Here is a 20,049-nt window from a genome sequence, read left to right as displayed (position 1 = left end):
ATGAGTTTGGGGACCAAGATGTACTTGCATGTTGTTTTAGGTACATTGGAGATGCAATGGAGGCTTGTCTCATCTATAAGGAAGGTGTTGTCACCATATGATAATTGGAGTCAAGCTAGGATGATCGATGAACTCTTATCTACTACATCAAGCCATTGCTACCTCGGTAACAAGTATCTTATTCATGCATACTCATATAGAATCCATCCTCTTGTAGGTTGCATCTTGGCATGAAATTCTTTATTTCGAAAATATTGAGGTTCTTGAAAAATCCTTTTTAAAAGAAAAACTTCTTATTGTACATTTGAGTAATTTGAGAAGATGCAGATGATAGGAATATATATATATATCATGTTTATGATTCACCTATCTCAAATATGCCCTCTAGCAATTTATTGCATATCAATTCCTCAAAGAGCTCTTATGTGCAATATTGATGAAATTGCGAAATAAATCCGTATTTATGATACTTGTTGCCTTTCTCAAAACATTCCAACTAGCTTTACTTCCCTTATCGTTAGTTATGATGTTTTTGAGATTTTCTTGGTTGAAGCTCATTCATATACCATAAGTGAAAATTGGAGCCATAGGCTATATATGCTTCTTAAGCAAACATCCTTTGGTATATTTTATGATTTCATCTTGGATATCTTGTCTTATTTATTTTGTTAACCTCTTGTGTGTGCATGTTTCTTTACGGATCATTTTGTCCACTTTACAAACTGATATACATAAGAGCGTTAATCCATCACCTTGATATCCTTGTTCTTTGCCGACCATCTTTTATCCTCTTGTTTCTTAGTGGTGTTGGTAAAGAAGATTTATGAGTGCTTGGTTTATTTGTTTTCCTTCTTGCACTCATATCTCGTAATTGTTGGACTCAAGTTATTCTTGATAAGCATATTATCTTTATCTTGGTTGTGTTCTAAATGATATTGAGGGAGTAAGGATTCCATGTTTGTGCATATTGTATTCAAATGCAAACACTATAAATTATGCACGAACCTTGGGGAGCTTCCTTATTTTATTCAAAGCACTATATCTCTCTTATCATGAGAAGTGCACACTTTGGGGAGGATCTCACATTATATTGGCTTTCTAAATTTTTCACCCATTTTGGCACTTGTTGCCAATGGGGGAGAAGTTTAGAGGGTTTAAGGGAACGATTTTATACTTAAGTTTGGTTTGTGCTTAAGTGTTTTGCCTATCATGCATTCCATATTTATATGTCTTGCATGGTTGTATATATATAGTGCAAACTATCCCAAAGGTTAATCTTGACAATATATGCAATGAATTCATGTTCATCACACGTGCATACATTGTGGGGGAGTTTTCTCTATATATATTGGTTCTACTCACATCCCTTGCATTTGTTGTAGTTGTGGGAGTAGAGCCGGTTTTGATAGTGGCTAGTAGCTTTGTGTTACTTGACCATATCAAATACAACCTCTTGTATACAACTTATTCTCGGATAATTTGCGTACTTGTTTCTAATATTCATTATATAAACCCTCTTATTGTGGTTGTCATCAATTACCAAAATGGGGGAGACTGTAAGGGTATATTGCCCCTATGTGTGGTTTTGGTAATTAATGACAACCCCTATGGACTAATGTTTTCATTGAGTTTATATGAAGGAATATTCCATAGGTACTTCTTGTATTCCATGTGTTGGATTCAAGTATGGATGCCATGAAGATAAGATACACCTTGTGTATTGGCATCAAGATCATCGATTTAAAAGATACATAAATGATATGATCAAGAAGAAGAAATGAAGATGTGTTCTTAGGTGGAACTCAATATTAGCCATACTCTACCTTAAGTGAGTATGAGAAGATACAAGGTTGAGTTGGGCAAGTTCAAGATGAGCATCTTGAGTGGATCACATGCTTGAAGCTTGCCGTCCATTTGGTGATAATGGACATGTGAAGATGTGCATCAATGAAGCTTTCCCATCATAGTGTATGGGGGAGCATTTGTGAGTCTTCACGAAGTAACGATGATCAAGTGAGGCATTCCGGCTTGTGTAGAGCTTGAAGAGTTATCATTAAGATCAAGCGGGATGCGCAAGGCAAAGGTATGACCTTGATAGGTTTTTGTTTTACCGGTCTCAAGGTGGTTGTTGGGAGACCGGATTATAGGATAGATAGCCGCACTATCAAGAGGGGCTTTCGGTTGGGTAACTTGATCACATCGTCTTAGGGAGCTCAACCCTTTGCATAATTTGCATATCCTTATTGCTTCTTGGTGTTTCTATGTGTAAGGTTCTTGAGCTTGTTTCTAGCTTTACAACAAGCCCAAGTTCATCGAAAACGGAGTTCGCATGCATCTTCTATTGCGTTTTCGAGGTTGAGTGATTTTACCGGTTATTCATGATATAAGGTTCTACCTTTTATATTCATGATAAAATCCCCTCCTACAGATTCTTGTGTTTTCACTTTCCATAGGATAGCATTTGTTCTTATCTCTCAAACAAAATTGGTTTCATTCGAATCGGAGTACGGGAGCATTTGTTATTAAAGAAAAAGTAAAAGAAGAAAAAGAAAAGAAAAAGGAAAAGAAAAGGGGAGGGGCCAGCCGGCCGACCGGCTCAGCCACCGGCCCACCCGGTCCGCAACCGGGTCCGGCGCTGGTGCCATCCGGGCAACCTCCAGTGGCCTGTTGGCCCACGACCGGCCGAAGGCCCGGTCCGCAACCGGCCTGCCCGGCGCGCCCCCCGGTCCGGCCGGAATCCCAACTGGGCCGCCTCACCGCCGCGCGGCCCACGCGGCCGCCTCCCCCGCGCGGCCTGCCCTCCGCGCCGCCCGAGCGCTACTGGGCCGCCTGCTCGCCCGCGCGCTGCTGCCCCAGCTGGGCCGCTCGCCCCGCGCGCCCCTTGCGCTATCCGCCGCTCAGCTCGTCTGCTGCCCCGCCCAGCTGGTGGGCTGGCCCGACCGGACTGCTGACCGGTCTGGCCGGCTGCTGCTCCGGTCAGCCGGCCTGGCAGCTAGCTGGGGCGATTTTCTGGCCCGTTTTTTCCTGCAGTCTTTTTGTCTTTTCCCCCCCCAATGGTTTTATTTGCTCCTAGCTATAAATAGACCTTTCTTCCACCTTGAGCTAGCTAGTTCTTCCATTCTCTCATCTCCATTGTTGCCTTTGAAGAACTTGCTCTCTCTCTTGTCCCCCCCCCATGATTCTTGCTCATTCTTGAGGGATCTAAGAGAGGAGATCTAGATCTACACTTCCACCAATCCATTTCTTCTCTAAGTGAGGGGAACTCTTGGGATCTAGATCTTGGAGTCTTTTGTTGACTTTCCCCATTGTTCTTCCTCTCCAATCTCATCCTAGCATTCGTTGCTTTGGTGGGATTTGAGTGTGAAGGACTTGAACACCTCTAGTGTTCTTGCTTTGCATCATTGCATAGTGTTGAGCTCTCCACCACGATTAGTTCGAGTGAGAGATCGTGAGCTTGTTACTCTTGGAGGGAGACCTCCTAGTTGGCTTGGCGGTTGGTGCTCCGGTGATCTCTTCAAGAAGATTGTGAAGAGGCCCGGGCTTCTCCTTCGTGGAGCTTGTGAAGTGGTTGTGGAGCTTGCCATCTCCGGAGCGGAGGAAAAGATAACCATATGGAAAGGGCCATTATCCTTCGTGGGTGTGGTTCGGAGAATAGGGTGAGCCTTCGTGGCGCGGGGAATCCTTCGTGGGACCTCCACTCCTCCAAACATGACGTACCTTCTTGCAAAGGAAGGGAACACGGGAATACATCCTCGTCTCCGAGTGCCTCGGTTATTTCTATACCCGAGCTCTCTTTCCTTGTGATAGCCATCGTGCTTGAAGTACATATATCTTTCTATCACTTGTGCTACATATATCTTGTGCCTATCTTGCTTAGCTCTAGTTGCCATTGTTACACTTAGTTGAGCTTAGCATATTTAGGGTTTGTGCTTGTAAACTAAACGTTAGTTTAATTCCGCATTCTTACAAGACAAATCCGCAAGAGTTTGTAATTGCCTATTCACCCCCCTCTAGGCGACATCTCGATCTTTCAATGACGGAACCAGTCAGTGAAGTTGCTACCATTGCTTTTAAGCTTTTCTTTCTCTAGGAATTGGTTAAAATTGATGGAGGGGGCCGCCATGATCTACAACATATTTGCTAAGTTTATGATAAATTGAGTTTAATTTTAATTCTTAAATTAACTAGGTGAACTCCCACTCAAAACAACATCCCTCGCATTGTCTTAGTGATCACACGAACCAAATTCACTACACCAAGTCCGATCTTCATGAGAAAAGATGTAGCTTCAAAGGCGAACACTCAAAGTGTTCATCATATCATTGATATGATTCATGCTCTACCTTTCGGTATCCCGTGTTCCGAGACCATGTATGTACATGCTAGGCTCGTCAAGGCAACCTTAGTATCCGTGTGCGCAAATCTGGCTTGCACCCGTTGTATGCACATGTAGAATCTATCACACCCAATCATCACGTGATGCTTCGAAACGACAAGTCTTAGCAACGGTGCATACTAAGGATGAACACTTTATTATCTTGATATTTAGTGAGAGGGATCATCTTATAATGCTACCGTCGCGATCTAAGCAAAATAAGATGCATAAAGGATTAACATCACATGCAATTCATAATGTGTGATATGATATGGCCTTTCTTCATGGCGTCAAGGTCAGTGGCGCCGCTTCATGGTTGTCCATCACTTATAGCTACTATAACAACTACTTGAAATAAAGCTATTACATGATGAATAGACACGCATGTCTTTAACAAAAATTAAAGACAACCATTAGGCTCCTGCCGGTTGCCATATTACAATAATGAACATCTCATACATCAAACATAATCATCATCACATGGCCATATCACATCACCAAACCCTGCAAAAACAAGTTAGACGCCTCTAATTTGGTTTGCATATTTTATGTGGTTTAGGGTTTTCGAGTGAGATCCAAGCTACCTACGAACATGAACCACAACGGTCATACTATTGTTGTCAATAGAAAGAGCAAATTGAATCTTCACTATGGTGGGAGAGACAGACACCCGCAAAGCCACATATGCAATACTAGTTGCATGTCAAGCATGGAGCAAGTCTCATGAGACGCAGTCATGTAAAGTTAGCCCGGGCCGCTTCATCCCACCATCCCGCAAGATGCAAAGTACACTAACTAAAAACAACAAAAGCATCAACGCCCACAAAAACCATTGTGTTCTACTCGTGCAACAGATCTATGCATAGACACGGCTCTGATACCACTGATGGGTTCGTCGCATGGAAAACAAAAAATTTCTACCGTGAACATGAACAAAAACCAAGATCCAATCTAGGAAGAAGCAAGATCTAATCTACCAAGATCGAAGCAACGAGAAGATCATGAGACTAACCCTCGAACATTTCAAAGCCTACGAGATTAGATCTCGTTGTTGATGTAGTCGATCGTCCGTGCTGCAATCCGGCAGCACTTCCGTACTCGGTCGTGCATATGGTGTCGATGAAGCCCGTCCTCTCCCTGTTCCAGCGGGCAGCGGAGGTGTGGTAGATCTCCACGGAATCCCAGCAGCACGACGGCGTGGTGGTGGTGGTGGAGGAGAAGAACTCCAGGGCTTCGCCTAAGCCGGAGCAGTTGTATGGAGGAGAGAGGGGGCGGCCAGGGTTTGGTGTGAGGGGTGGTGTGGCCGGCCACCCCCTCCCCTCTTTATATAGGGGGAGGGGTCGGCCTAGGGTTTCCCCCTTGGTCCCACCTCTCCCTTGGCCGGCGCATGGGGGGATATCTTCCCTCCAAGCCTATCCCCTTATCTCTTCATTTAAACACTTTAAATTTGGAGATAGATCTTATCTCTAGATTTAAACCATTTAAATTAGAGATAGATCTTATCTCTAGGGGTGGGCCGACCTAGGCCTACATGTCATAGTGGGCAGGACCCACCATGCCATGTGGCACCTATGTGGCCCCTCCCGGGGTGGTGGGCCCACTGGTGACCCTCTAGAACCTTCTAGAAGCTCCGGTCAAAACACCGGAACTTTCCTGAACCCCGGAAAGTGACTTTCCATATATGAATCTTATTCTCCGGACCATTCCAGACCTCCTCGTGATGTCCTGGATCCCATCCGAGACTCCGAACAAACTTCTTCTTCATCTCATATTCCGAATCTACTTATGCGACATCGAACTTTAAGCGCGTCACCCTACGGTTCGTGAACTATGTAGACATGGTCGAGACTCCTCTCCGCCCAATAACCAATAGCGGGATCTGGAGATCCAAAATGGCTCCCACACATTCAGCGATAACTCAGTGATCGATTGAACCATTTACATACGATACGGATTCCCTTTGTCACGCGATACTTTACTTGTCCGTGGTTCGATCATCGGTATCTCCATACCTTGTTCAACGTTGTTACTGACAAGTACTCTTTACTCGTACCGTGGTATGTCATCTCTTGTGACCCAGTCACATGCTTGCAAGCTAATTAGACGACATTCCACCGAGAGGGCCCAGAGTATATCTATCCGTCATCGGGATGGACAAATCCCACTATTGATCCATATGCCTCAACTCACACTTTCCAAATACTGAATCCCATCTTTATAACCACCCATTTACGCAATGGTGTTTGATGTAATCAAATCATCCTTCCGGTGTAAGTAATTTACATGATCTCATGGTCGAAGGACTTAGGTAACTATGTATCGAAAGCTTATAGCAAGTTGAACTTAATGACTTGATCTCATGCTACGCTTATTTGGGTGTGTGTCCATTATATCATTCATCCAATGACATAACCTTGTTATTAATAACATCCAATGTTCATGATCACGAAACCATAATCATCTATTAATCAACAAGCTAGTTATACAAGAGGCTTACTAGGGACTCCTTGTTTTTACATAACACACATGTATCAATGTTTCGGTTAATACAATTATAGCATGGTATGCAAACATTTCATAAACACAAAGATATTATAATAACCACTTTATTATTGCCTCTTGGGCATATCTCCAACAGGCAAGCTCCACAACAACTTCACAAGCTCCACGAAGGAGAAACCCGAGCCTCTTCAAAATCTTCCACGAAGAGGTCACCGGAGCACCAACCACCAAGCCAACTAGGAGGTCACCCCTCAAAGAGTAACAAGCTCACGGTCTCTCACTCGAACTAATCGTATTGGAGAGTTCAACACTATGCAAGAATGCAAAAAAAAGAACACCAAGAAAAGTGTCAAATCCTTCTCTCGATCTCAAATCCCACCAAAGCAACAAATGCTATGGAGGAACTAGAGAGGAAGAAAAAGGGTGAAAATCAACAAATGACTCCAAGATCTAGATCGCAAGAGTTCCCCTCACTTAGATGAGGAATTGATTGGTGGAGGTTGTTGATCTAGATCTCCATTTTCAAATCTCTCAAGAATATGCAAGAATCATGAGAGCAATGGGAGGGGAAGCAAGCTCAAGAAGGTCAAGAATGGTGGTAAAAAATGTACCAAAGAAACCCTAGAACAATGGGGAAGAAGGCCCTTTTATAGCCCCTCAAAAATATGACCGTTTGGGGCTAAAAATCGAGCCACCCAGTCCTGAACCCGCCAGGCCGGGCTGGGTGCCGACCTACCAGGTAGCAGCACCCGGCCTGCTGACCCAGACGCCGAAAAATGTGACAACTTTTGCATCCGTACTCCGGTTTTGATGATCTTGGGCTCGTTGGAATCACGAAAACGAGCTCTACAACATTATGTATAGAAACATCATAGTCCAACCATTGAGTAAGAAAAACAATATGAAAGGTTTGGTCTATCTATAAAAATCAAATCGGTAAAACTTCCAAACACGAAAACACAATAGAAAATGCATATGAATTCCGTTTTAGACGAACTTGTACTTGTAGTAAAAATAGCAACAAGCTCAAGAACCTCAAATAAAGAAATACCAAGAAGCAACAAGAATATAGGGACACAAAGAATGCAAAGGATTGAACTCCCTAAGACGATGCGATCAAGCTACTCAACCGAAAGCTGCTCTTGATAGTGCGGCTATCTATCCTATAATCCGGTCTCTCAACAACCACCTTGAGACCGGTAAAAGGAAAACCTAGCAAGGTCATATATTTGCATTGCACATCCTACTTGATCTTGATGATTACGCTTCATGCTTCATTCAAGCCGGAATGCCCACTTCATCATTGTTACTTTGTGAAGACTCATGATTGCTCCCCCATACACCACTATGGGAAAACTCCATTGAGGCACATCTTCACAAGTACATTATCACCAAATGGACGGCTTCAAGCATGATCTGCTCGATATACACATTTTGAACTTGCCCTTCTCAACCTTTATGACATCTGAAACTTGATGCCATCCTCCCATGGGCTATACGAGATCATACTCTTGATGCATACCCATGGAAAGATACATAACCCATATAGACAAAACAAATGCACATATATAGTGGGTTAGCTCATGAAGCATAATTGACAAGGCTTATCGCCCACAAGATCACATGATCCAAAGTGGTACAATCTTTATGCTTCATGTGTTGACCAGGTTGAATTCAATCTTCACTCTTAGTCTTGGTCAACCGTGTATCTCTTCATGTTCTATCACAATATCTTGATCATTCATTGCTTAACACATACGAGCTAGAGCATGGCTAACTTGAGTTCCACACGAGAACTCCATCTTCATTTCTTCTTCTTATCGTATCATATTATTCTCTTCAAATTGATGATCTTGATGCCAATACCAAAGGTATAACATTATATTCATGGCATCCACACTTGAATCCAACATATGGACTTGAAGAAATACCTATGGAATATTCATTCATATAAACATAATCAAAACATTAGTCCATAAAGGATTATTGTGATTAATTACCAAAAACACACATAGGGGCAATGTACCCTTACACCAAGCCAATAGCATCAACATGTTTTGTTCTTCCTAAATCTCAAGTTCATCGTCGGATGAATCGTACAAACTCTACAAACACGTAAAATTTGAAATCACTTCATCTACCAGCCTAAATACAAAATACAACCTTGGGAAAAAATAGTGCCAGCGGAGGCGGAAACATACCTTCCGGAGATTTCGCCGAGCACTTTGCGTAAATCATGTTGAATTGTGGCTTGAGGAGCACGTGGTTTCCGTGGAGGTCAGCGCGGCGGCACCGAACTGGCCGACGCGTGGTGGCGGCAGCTCGCTTGTAGCCCCCGGAAAAAGAGCAGTGGCGGCGACAACTCTCTCGGTTTACCGCCGCAACGAGCTCGGGGGAAGCTTTATGGAGGCGTGGCGGCAGATATAATGTGGGCTTCCGAAGGGAAGCGCCGCCGGTGACGAATCAGAGTAGCGGCGTCAGTGGAAAATGTAGAGCTGAAATGGGATTGGACAGAGCGCGAGCACGGTGAACTTTAACAACGGCGATTGGGTGTTCGTGCGCGACACAGAAGGATATCACTCGCTCGACTGGAAGCATCAATTTTATGGTGTCGAGGGCGCAAAATTCCGCACGCGGAAAAAGATTTACAACACGCGCAAGTTTAATGCGTCTACTGAAGGGCGCAAAACGGCCGTGCGCGCTATATATCAGCAGTTATTTTAGCGCTGGCGCGATATATCGTCTCTATTGGAGTTGCTCTAACTATATTTGTAGGTAGCCGACTCTTGTAGGAGGAACGATGCATTGTTGCACAAGAATCATGATAAATTGGCACCACAATTAGAGGATGGTCAACATCAAGAGACAAGTTTGCAAGACCAGATGGTACACGTTTTAGTTCACACCAAATAAATCCAATTTGCTTATATAAAATGTGGGATTATATGGTTCAAGTGCTCTACAATATTGTTGACTATGGGACATGTATGGGATTATAGAGGTGTGGCTTCAGGTTATATTATAAAAATATGAAAACCTTTGAATTTATAATTATCTTGCATTTGATGTTTCAATTGGTTTATATAACAAATGATTTTTCACAAGCATTTCAACTCAAATATAGTTAGTGACATAAATTGATTGTCTATGTGGAAAATCAATTGCATAAGTTGAGATATGATGGATGTAGGCTTTTATAGCTTCTTGCCCGCTACTAAATTTTGTGTTGGAAGAAATATTCTGATGCCAAGTATTGATGGTAACACTTTTTCTAGATATTACCGAAAGGATCTCACGCAAAATAGTTACTAGCTAACTGTCATCACTACAAGGTACAAATCAATTATCAATGAGGTGCTTGACAGGACCATAGTTTATATGAACCATCAATCTATTGAAACTTCCACACACTTGCTAAAGTGCACTACATGCCTTGATCCTAGCGAATCATTTAGGGGGTTTGGTCATAAGAAGCTACTTCAGCTTGCAAATATTTACTATGTCGATTTCTCTTCACATGATTTCTGTCTTTTTATTGATAAACTTACGCACATATGCTTATGTAATGAGAAGAAGTCCAAATTTCTTGACATGTGATAGTCCGAGTACTTGCAATCAAGTTGGTTAATACTAGACAACATTTTTTCCTTTTCATTTGGTTTATCGCTTCATTAGACTTGCATTGATATTACCGGTGGAGGTGACATTGGTTGAGAGGATTTTCCAACAATGAATATTACAAACGCGAATCTTTGAAACAAGACAAGTGATGATTGGCTCAACAATTTTATGGTTTGCATTGTTGAGTGTGAGATATTTGCAAACATTGATGACAATCATATTATGGTACATTTTCATGCATTGAACAATTGTCAAGGCCATCTACCTCGACACCTCATGTTCCTTTGACAACTTCAACTTAACTTTACAATTATGTTTTGTCGCAACTATTTTTGTCACACTTGTGGTAACATTTAGATACATACTTTTTGGTCAACATGTTGTAGGTCTTACTTGGATTTTTGGGCTCATATTGTGGTAGCCAGTGAGTGTTCAAGCAACAAAAGTTCATGTAATTAAGTAGTCTCTAAGTCTTATTTTTAAATGTTCTTCATGTTCTTAGTAGATGTATCATATCCATATGGAAAACTGAATCTTCTGAGAATCAATTATTTTGCTAAGTACACATGTTTTTATGCTTTATTAAAATTCTCCTAAAATGATCGCATCTGCAAACCTAAATTCATTGGTCCTCCACTTTCGGGAGTAGTTACCTACTTAAGGACGAAGTGGTGGAGTTTTTTTAAAAAAAGTAGGGCAAAAGCCTTCCCCTATTCCATTAATTAAGAAGAAGAGTTTGGAGAAGAGTTTTACACCCCATTTACAAAGACTGCTACTATCGCGGCATAAAATTGCTCATACATTTGTCACCCGCTAGCACCCAAAGCCTAGCTTCTAATTTAATCTTATGAAATAGCACCGTGGGAGGCGCGTGCTTGTTCTTGAACGCCCGAGAGTTCCTTTCATTCCAAACTTCCCAAGACACAAGGAGGTGAAAGAGTCCAAGTCTTCCCACTTTGTCATCGTAACCCACCAAGAGTGAAGAGGGGCGGTAGGCCATGCATTGAGGTAAAGAGTTTGAAGACCTAGCCACTCCTTAAGAAGCCCCCAAAGCCTAATGGTATAGCGGAAATTGACAAGAAGGTGGTCAATGGATCCCATCACCTGTTTGCAAAGAGGGCGATTCCCACAATTTGGCCAACCTATCTTCTCTAAGCGATCATTTGTCCATTGCCGATTTTGGAGCGCAAGCCACACGAAGAACTTTATTTTTGGTGGGGGCCAAATTTTCCAAACCGAAGAGGCAATAGGGGATGAGGTCGCCCCAAAAAATTGAGCTTTATAGGCCGACTTAAAAGAGTATTGGCCATTTTCGGTGAGGTTCCAAGTGATGTCATCATCAACATCCTCGAGGAGTGTAATATCCACGAGCTTGATCCAATGTATTGACCGATATGCTCAATGGTGAACTCCACATCCATGTTGATTTTGGAAATTCAACCGTTGTTATGCAAAGCATCCTTGACATTCCACTTTTTCCTAGTGGAGATGTTGTAGATAAGAGGGGAAATGTCAATTGTCTTGCAACCATGAAGCCAAGGCGCCATCCAAAAGGGGGTCTTCTCACCATTTCCCAAAGTAATGATGGTGGAGGCGTAGAAAAGGTCCATGTCCATGTCGTTGGAAGGGTTGCCAAGACCCACCCAAATCTTAGTCGGCTCTTTCCATTCTTTCCACGACCATCTAAATCTAAGCGCTCAAGCAAAGAACTCGCTATTGAGGATACCGATAACCTCAAGGTTTTTAGGCCTACAAACAAGATCCCAATTAACATTCCATTTGCCCCCAGAAACCTTGTCGATGCCCGCCCATAAGAAAGCCCTCTTAATTTTTTCATATTGAGCATGGATTTGGAAGGGACATCAGGGGAGGTCAAGTGGTAGATGGATTGAGAAGCAAGGACATACTTAACAAGGGCGGTGTGGCCCACCACCGCGAAGAATTTCCCATTCCAAGAGGGGATCTTCCTGGCCGTTTTGTCCTCAAGGGGTTGAAATTTTGCCTTGCTTAGGCAATGGACCGATAGAGGAATACCAAGGTACTTGAGCGGGAATGTAGCTCGAAGGACCGGGATGCCATGGAGGATGTCATCAAAGTTCAAGTCATCGCATCTTATTGGCACAACGGAGCTCTTGTGGAAATTAGTGCATAGCCACTACATCATGGCCATGGTTGATAGGGGAACTGGACACTCCATAAGAAGCACCCTATAATAAGCGGTAGGAAGCAAGGCCACGATCCAATTCCGAAAGCGTGGTGGAAATCCAAGCTTTTGGAGAAGGTCCGCAATATAATCCACCACACGGAGTCGAAAGCCTTTCGAATGTCGAGCTTGAAGATCAAGGGCAGTGTTTTGCTTATATGGGACCTAGACGCAAGATTTTTGACATATAGGAAGTTATCATGGATCCTACTTTTCTTGATAAAAGCGCTTTGAGCCTTGGAAACAAGAGCATCCATATGCGGCGCAAGTCTAACGGATAGAATTTCGGCGATGATCTTGGCAATGCCATGGATAAGGCTAATAGGGCGGAAGTCAGAGATCTCTTCCGCCCCATCCTTCTTGGGCAAGAGAGCAATGTTGGAGGAGTTAAGGCAATTGAAATTTGCACGTGTATGTCTCCAAAGAGATTTTTAGCCCGCATAATGTCCTCGCAGTTAATGTCCCAACAATGCTTGTAGAAGGCGCCCGTGAACCCATCCAGACCGAGGGTCTTGTCGCCCGGAAGAAGATGGATGGAGTTTTTGACCTAGTCCTCCGTGAATGGATCACCAAGAGAGTTGAGATCCGGCTCCTCAAAAACAAGCTCGCCCCAATTGAACTCCATGGCACAGTTTTGCCATCCTCAAAGTGATTAAAGATGACTTTATCTTTATGGTCGTGGTCGGTGATCCACCCACTGTTGTGCTTAAGGCGGTGAATGTGGTTTTTTCCTTCTTCTCCCATTGACCTTTCATATGGAAGAATTTTGTATTAGCGTCTCCCTCTCTAAGGTTGGTGATTCTATCACAATGCCTCTTTCTAGCACGCTCAATGAAAGCAAGGCTCACAACCTTCCTTTTGAGCTCGGCCCTCAAGTCCCTTTCATCGTGGGAGAGGTCCCGAGACTCTTGTGCGATATCCAAATGAAGAATGATGAGAAGGGTGGCATGGCGCAACACCTTGTATGATAAGAAGAGGCAACGACTCCATGAGGATAAGCTTTGCCGGTATGTTGTAGCTTACGAAAAAGGTGTGGATGGCGCACCACACGCTTTGGCGACCTCATCCTTGAAACCGGGCACCCTTGATGTCTACGCACGCTTCTATTCTTGTAGATAGTGTTGGGCCTCCAAGTGTAGAGGTTTGTAGAACAGTAGCAAGTTTCCCTTAAGTGGATCACCTAAGTTTTATCGAACTCAGGGAGGTAGAGGTCAATGATATCCCTCTCAAGCAACCCTGCAATTACGATACAAGAAGTCTCTTGGGTCCCCAACACACCCGATACACTTTTCAGATGTATAAGTGTACTAGTTCGGCGAAGAGATAGTAAAATACAACTAATATGGATGATTATGAGTGGTAATTGCAATCTGAAATAAAAATGGCAGCAAGAAAACATGTAGCAGAACTGGTTGTAAACGTTGTTTCAATGCTTAGAAACAAGGCCTAGAGATCATACTTTCACTAGTGGACACTCTCAACAATGATATCATAATTAAATACATAAATATCATCTCTTCACTATGCTACTCTGAACCACTCTCCGGTTGGATAAGGAACACAAATTCACCGTGTAGGGCTATAAAAGCACTCCTTAAAGTTTGCATTCCAAATCTAGGGACGCCCAGCGCTGTCACTTTGAGTATCAAAAGATAGTACTAACAAAACACCACAATTTATATGTATTTCTATAAAGTTTAGCCAAAGACAGACACGGGGTGCACACTATCACCTTCACACCGTGGGACAAGGTATCTCCGGAGATCACATAATAAAACCACTTGAGTAGCATAATAGTTGAAGAACAACATCTACTTATTCAACTAGATTACAAAGCTCACGATCACATAAAGATCATACCATGGGAGAGAGAGATAGACCACATAGCTACCGGTAAAGCCCTCAGCCCCGGGGGAGAACTACTTCCTCCTCATCATGGGAGTCAGCAACAACGATGAAGATGGCGGTGGAGTCGATGGAGATGGCTCTAGGGGCAATTCACCGTCTCGGTAGTGTGCCGGAACAGAGACTTATGTCCCCCGAAACTTGTCTTCGATGGCGGCGGAGCAATTAAACTTTTCGTGGACGGAGGCTGGTTGATTTAGGTTTTTCCGTCGAGAGGTAACTTATAGGTGGAAGAGCGAGGTCGGTGGACGCCCGAGGGGCCCACACCACCCCTAGGCGCGGCTAGGGAGGGGTCCGCGCCCAGGTATGGTGTGGCTGGCATGCCTCGGCGCCCTTCTCCGTCTCTGCTTTCGACTCCGTCTTTGGGTCGGGAAAAATAGGAACTTTGGCTTTCGTTTCATCCAATTTCAAGAATATTTCCTGTACAACTTTTCTGAAATAAAAAAATAGCAGAAGACAGGAACTGGCACCGTGGCATCTTGTTAATAGGTTAGTTCCAGAAAATGCATTATAATGCCACGGAGTGTAAACAAAACATGTAGAAATTGGTGTAAAACAAGCATGGAGCATCAAAAATTATAGATATGTTTGCAACGTATCATCATCCCCAAGCTTAACTCCTGCTCGTCCTCGAGTAGGTAAGTGATAACAAAAATAATTTTTGGGGTGACGTGTAGCCAACACAATCTTGATCAAGTTATTGTAAAAGCATTGTGAGCTGGGATCAAAGTACTCTAAACATAGACATGATAGATATAATTCTAACAATAGAACTTAGCAACTATGTTACAACATGAGAAGTAACTCAAACAAAAGATCAGGAATAATAATGCACTGAAAGCAACTGTTTGTTTTTGAGCATAGAGAAAACATAGCAAAGTGGTATTCAACTTGTCGTTCATGGAATAGCAAAACATAAATGCCAGGACACCTTTAAAGTTAAAAGGGTGAGTAGATACAAATAATTTGAGAACAAGCAATAACATAATCATGCATCAATCAATAATAAATTTTGGGACTATGCACATTATACTCAGAATACAACTATGCTCTCTTAATTGGTGCATAAAGTTAGAAGATGAAGACTCAACATAAAATTAAAAGAAAGGCCCATGCATAGAGGGAAGCAAGATTACTCATGTGCTAGAGCTTTTTATTTTGAATACAATAGAGGTGTTGAAAATATATTTTGAGAGGTATGTATGTCTATGTCAACGAATGGCATCAAATGATCTATCATCCTTTCATGTTTAATGGCTTCAAGAGCAACTCCCATAGAGAGAACAATAAAGTTCCTCTTCTCCTTTGTTTGAGCAAGCTAAGTTCATGATTTCTCAAGTACATAGTGTTAGGAGATTCCGATTATTGGTTCATTTTATATTTTAGTGGGCTCGGCACCCGCTTGCCTGTTCTTTTTTGCAATACTAGTAATGGAGCACGTGCAATGCACGTGTCGACTAATACACATAACTCAAGTGAATATTTTCATATATAAGTTTCATTATAGTTTCATTATGTTAACAAACAAGTTTAAGTTGTTCGGACATGTAAAAAGGATCAGGACATCACCATGAATTCAATAGACTTTCACCCTCGTCAGTTGTTTGAAATCGCGCTCGGACATTGTTTGCACATTGAGGAGAACAAATTATGTTGGACATCGGACAACCAGTCACTCAAAAAAAAATTGATGCAACGCCAAACCTATTCTTAAGTTTGTTCTATTTTAACATTTCTGAAAGTGTTAGCAATATAAATAACAAAGCTCTTGTAGGTGCATAAGAAATCTTCATACATAATTTCCCATTGAATGAACAGAAAAAATGTTCGTGCTCCATCTTGCAAACAATGTGACATGTAAAATGGCTTATGCACGTGCACCCTGAGTGGTAAAAGGTGTCACCTCATCTATCTATTATATTATTAAAACAACAAACAACCAATGGTATAGATAAGCTAGCCATAATCAAATCAATAAGAACGGACAAGATTAAAAAGTGAAGTCCGGCCAGTTAAGATTTTGATACGTGCATATACCGTGTCTTTCTCCCTCGCGTCTACACCGTGTACGAGAAAGATCACCTTCCAGGAGGAAACCTAATCTGAATCCCTTTAAAAGTCTGATCGCCGCCGCCTCTCCTATGGCCGTGGTAACCCCTGCTCCGCACGGTCCTCATCCCGGTTGTTCAGATACTGCTGGGCCTCGCGCCATCCCAACGCTAGCACAACCAGATCTCCTCCTCTACGAGCTTCAGCAATCGAGAAGTCGGACGAGCCACGGCCAGACAAAGATGAAGCGGCAGCCGCACAGTTGCAGTAGGATTTTTTTCCGCCCTGATGTGAGTATGCGACACGGATTCTCTTTCTCCGCTGTTTTGGTACAACACTTTTTCTCTGCTGTTTTGGCGCAGATTTCCGATTGATTTGCCCGCAGGCATGCATGAGGAGCCGGAGTCCAATTCCGATTTCTGCGTGCTGAACAGAAGGAACTAAAACAGAAAACATACACAGTTAATGCTAGATTGATCTGAAAGCAGGGAGGATGGTCGCGTCAAGATGCTTGAGGAGATGGTTTCGTGACATCAGGCGTCAAAGCACCAGCCTTCAGGCTGCAGTTAACACTTAACAGTCAAGAACTTACGATGAATCGAACGGCTGCCGGATTCTTGGGAAAGACACAGTTGTTCCTATCCTTCTCGATGATCGCCGGGGCAAGTAACCCAACAGTCTTTTCCTATGTCTCTGACGACGTTCTTGCAGGGCTGTGTAATCCGGCAGTCAAGCTGCATCATGAGAAGCTTTCAATGTATTTGTGTTAATAACACTCAACACCAGTGGCTGATCAGGTATCTGGTAAGCAATCCCAGTCAAGAAAATCTGTGCGTGCTTATAATGTTTTGCCAAACTGTTCTGGCCTTTTGGGCAGAGTACTATGTGTTCTAGCAATAGAACAAGCACGTAGGTTTTAATTAACTAAGCTTATATACGATTTTCTCTCTTGCTGTTTCAGGTATGTGGTCAATATATATGATTAGTCATATCCGGAAATGGGGAGGGCCATACTTTACATGATAATGAAGCAAGTTTAGATATTTGATGTGAATTTATATTGTGTGGGGAGCCTATTTGGGTCATTCTTTCCGGGCCACCATTGTCAATGTATCTGGAGCCTTGGTGCTTTATCATCAATAGTTCAAACTATTAAGTAGCCTGTCAGGTCTACAAACTGAACTTACTTTCAGATTTAGCGAGAGTGCTTTTGTAATGTTAGCTATAACTGCTTTCCATGCTAATAAAACAAGGACGCAACCTTTATACGATTTTCTTTGAATTTTATAAAATTGTATCCAAGAACACTGGCAAATACTACATGCTAGATTCTATAGGTCAATCAATAAAGATAGCAGTATTCATTTTTATAGCTTATTTCAGTGATGCCGTACCATGTATCACTTGTGCCATAATAACATAAAATTTTCCATAAATGTTAAATATTATAAATTTAATATGGGTGCTACTTCGTTGGAATTTTATTTGGCCTTCCTTACATAGAATACATCCTATACCATACAGTTTTGGCATTGTTTAATTATATATCAGAAAAAAACATGTTGGCATCTTAATTACTCTGTAAAAACATGTTGACCTATTGGTGAACGAATTATGTGTATGACTAAAAAAGAAATCAAATGTATCTTTAAAACACAAAAAACATTTGCATGTAGGTAATTGATAAAATATAAAAATAGAAACCGTGTAATACTTCCACAGAAAAAGGAGATTAGCATGTGGGATATTTTTAAAAGCCATATAATGTAAACTATATATCAAAAGTCCTTGGTGGAATATAATTATCATTATGTATAAAATTATTAATAAGAATTAACTCTACATCTTTGATGTAGAGTGCATAAGCAGACCAATTCATTAATGCATTTAGATGGAAATTCATTGATTTATATGTAAAATTCAACAAAGAACTTAAATGGAGAAAAGCTAAAACTAAATTAAATAATCATTTTAACTCACTACAAATAAATTCTACATGAGATAGCTAAACAATAGAATAAATTACAACAAGATGAGCATGCGTAGGAGCATATGAGTCATTGTCACTGTTATTTTTGGCATTCAAACTGTGTTACTACTTTACTAATATATACATCCAAAATGATATTTCAGACGGGGCATGTAAAGAACAGTAGCATGTTATTTGACTTGCAAGTTTCAATTACTAAATATACTTAATCATGGTAAAATTATATAATGAAGAAAATATCAACACCGAAATGCACATGTATAAGAACATATAGTACATCTAGGCGCGCAAATGCGCGGGTCACCGTTGCTAGTTTTCCTGAAAACGAAGAACACAATGAGGGAAACACAATAAGTCAAGTTGTATTCTTGTAGAGAACTTGCTCATTGCAACATGGAATTCTGCATCATGAATCTAGGAGCATATCAGTACATCGATATGTTTCTCATGTTTCCATTAAAGAATGAAAAGAAAAGAACACCAACTATTTCCATTGAGAAAAAAATATACCACGTGTTCTATGCCGGACAGTGGAAATAATTTGTGCAAACAATTTTATAACATGAGCAATAGCATCCGGAAGGAAAGTGGCAGAGATATATAAGTGGAACTTTTCTCGACAGAGATAACACGAAGAGAATTAGTTAAGCCTTGCCATGAAGTGAGAGAGTTCTGAAAATACAAACTGATACATCAACACAAACTCATGAAACAGTGGTTCAATACTTGCACTTTCCAGAAGCACCTGCCTATATAGTATCTCCTGTCTAGCTCTCCATGATTGGAATGTTTCTTCTCACTTTGAACTGTATTTTTTTTGTTTGCAGGTAAAATGGACCGAACTGTATTCTAGCTTCAAGGTTCTGAAAAGTAATACATGAAAACAAAATAATTAATTCGCTCAATGGAGATCTTTTCATATGGCAGAACAATGGTGTCATTATAAAAGTTAATGCTACAGTTATCAACAGTTCAACAATAGCAACACATGCCTCAAAAAATGTAAATTTGGTATATTTTTTGGGGGTATGATGTACCTTGAAAAAAACATGCTATGAATTATTGTTGCTGCTGCTGGAAGTATAAAGGTTGTGGCTGTTGCATTCAAAGTTGAAGATCTTGCCGTAGATGCCACATTTTTATTTAGCTTTTAAAATGTGAACAGGGGGCTCTTCATCGTACATGTCGTTGATATGCAACTATCCAAGCAACACAATGATCTCCACCGACTGCACAAATGACTTGAGGGGAATACTAATTTCAATCAAAATAGATATATGTGCCAACAAAGCTCCTGAGTGTTAAGTAACAATGGCAGCAAGACAAATAAAATGGGTAACACAATTTTAAAGTTTCATCATTCGTAAAACAACATCGAAGCAAATAACTGAGCTTATTTTACCA

This window comes from Lolium rigidum, chromosome 7 (genome assembly GCF_022539505.1).
Source record: "Lolium rigidum isolate FL_2022 chromosome 7, APGP_CSIRO_Lrig_0.1, whole genome shotgun sequence".
Lineage (NCBI taxonomy): Eukaryota > Viridiplantae > Streptophyta > Magnoliopsida > Poales > Poaceae > Lolium > Lolium rigidum.
This window is presented reverse-complemented; position numbering follows the sequence as displayed.